Source organism: Lampetra fluviatilis, chromosome 4 (genome assembly GCF_964198595.1).
Source record: "Lampetra fluviatilis chromosome 4, kcLamFluv1.1, whole genome shotgun sequence".
Classification (NCBI taxonomy): Eukaryota; Metazoa; Chordata; class Hyperoartia; order Petromyzontiformes; family Petromyzontidae; genus Lampetra; species Lampetra fluviatilis.
The window spans coordinates 31,036,211-31,038,903 of NC_136278.1; positions in this window are offsets into that span (position 1 = coordinate 31,036,211).

Sequence of the window (2,693 nt, forward strand, 5' to 3'; positions counted from 1 at the left end):
CTGAGTCGACGTAGGGGTAGGCCCAGGACCGGGTTCCGATAATCGCCACCGGTGTTGTTGGCCGTGAGCGAAAATCGAACTCGGGTCGCCGGGTTGGTAGCGCAGCCACGCTAACCGCTGCACCACCGCTCCCCACTCCTCTACCACCACCACCGCCACTGCTGCTGCAGGTCCCCTCAACTCTCTCGCACTGAAGAGAGACGACCATCATCCTCACCGCCACCATCATCGCCACACTCCCCCCCCCCCCCCTTAGGCGCGTCGTACACACACGCACGCACACGGCCTCGGGAAGAGCTTGAAAGAGGAGCCATTTCCAATTTAGATTTTGGCAAAATATAAAAACGCGATCTTGGCCAGTGGGGGGTGGTGGTGGTGGTGGTGGAGTGGAGTTACAAATTCCAGCTCATTGCCAAGAAACCCCCGAGGAGGAGGAGGAGCAGGCGGAGTTGGATGAGGACCCAGCGCGTTGCTGGCGCTGCCACGTGCCCCGATCGACGACGTCCAGCGAACAAGACGCAAGACGCGCGCGCGTGTGTTTAGTTCGTTCTCCTTCCCCCTCCACACTTGGCGACGTACGGCGCGAAAGAAGTTCTGCATACGTATGTCGATCCGACGATCGGTCGATCCATCGATGTTTAATTGTAGAACAAAATTTTTTAAAAAATGCCGCCTTACCCACGTTTTGTCTTTCGATGTGTAAAGTAGAAGTTTATTTACATTCCATATCTGCTCGTACGATTATATTGGACGATTACAATCGTACCAGATCAGTCCTGCACGCAACTTTTCCGCACACACTGTCTGCACGTAGACATAACGTGGATACGACTGATTGTGGGCGTGAGTGTGCCATCTTTTCTCTCTCTCTCTCAGCCAAGGCTTGCCAAGATTCGACTCCCTTCGAAAGGTGCAGCGCTTTGCTCGGCGTGTGCGTGTGTGTGTGAGCACATACAGACATCGGTGACGAAGAGCTTCGTCGCTTATCGGATTCATCCCGTCGAAGTAAACACTTCGATTCTGACACACTTGCGTGCGCTAACGGCACCTGGGCCAGCCGGCTTGACACGAGTGTCGAGCGATAGCCGAAGAGGTTCGTCCTAACCCTTCACTAGCCCGCACTGACCAGCATGGTGAAGTATGGTCAAACAACTCCCCCACCCCATGACTGACATGGCGTGGGGAAGGATTTCATCCAGCAGTGGATTGTCAAAGGACCATCAATCCATTGCTCAAAATGTTTTTAAGGATTCTATGGCATCTTCTCCCTGGTGCATAGCGTGCCCGCGAACACATCTGTAAGTGGTTTTAATGTTTGTGTGTGTGTGTTGCTGCAGGGCCGACCTCATTGTATTTAGCTGCATAGCGTCTCATGCGTAATTAGGGTGCGGACAGATGGCACGTTGGGATTTGTAGCGAGTCAGCCACACGTGTTTTTATATTGCACAATGCCGCACGTGTACATGTACAGCATACGCGACATATGGCTGATTTAATTACGGATCTGACATTTCGAGGGATCTTCATTTTTTTTAAAAGATGCAAAAATATTTCATTAACTCATCCAGAGCTGTCACCGAATTACTCAGAACGCGAGCGACCCCATCAAGACCTCGGCATATCGAAGTTGCTTCGGGCATGATCACCAATTGGATGTGACGGATGCCTGGGAATGACCAGGTGTTTGTCGTAGGCTTGCGTGAGCCGTAACTCGGTCACATTTTCCAAGGGAGTTCCGGCTACAAAAGCACAACAGTGGATTCTTGAATCCATCTGTACATATGGAGGATGCGGTGTCTCTATCCCCGTGGTCGCGTGGGTTTTTCTCCGGGCCCTCCGGGTTTTTCCCCTCCACGTTTAGAAACAACATCATCACGCGTTAAGAGTATTTGGCAGCTATACATTTCCACACAGTCAGCCACTTCGTTGAGCTATCATTTGTGATAGCCAAGTCGCTTCTGAAGAAGAGCTACTACATAGCTCAAGCGGGCCTTACCTGGTAAAATAAAAATATAGTTTAGTTGGCTTTGAGCGTCACGCCCCTAATCCGTGTGATGGGTTTCCCTCCATGTGTTTCCTCCCAAAAACACGAAGCAAAGCCCTCTTTAAACGCGGAATTTGCTAAACATCTTAACAAGGAACGACCCTCCCTAAAAAATTCAACCTTGAAACTCACAGCGAGGCTCTCAGAGGGGGTTAACAAATGGGCATTGTTATCATAATCACCACCACCACCACCATCATCATCACCCGCTGCTGTTGTTGTGAATGCGAGTTACCTGCCGCGTGCCACGGGGGAAGGGACCGTCATTAAGCGGCGCAGCTGTTAGCGATTAGCTCCAAAGCGGGATCGGTCGATCGGTTCGTCCGTCAGCGTGACAACGCCCCCCCCCTGCACCCCACCCCGGCATGCCCCCCCCCACCACCCCCGCTCAGTGGAGGGGGGGGGCGCATGGTGGGGGGGAGGTCAGACTCCCCAGGGACCGTGGGAGCAGAGAGAGAGCGAACTCGAGGCACACCACGTGACACACACACACACACAGCCCTAGACGCACCAAGGAGTCGGTCGGTCGACGGCCTAGAGACTCCCCGTTTACCTTGAGCAGAGAAAATGTGAATGCGCAGCCCTGCAGACGCCTTGCTCGTGCCACTGCTGGATGGGATGGGACGGCCTCAGCTCGACAGCCGCGCCT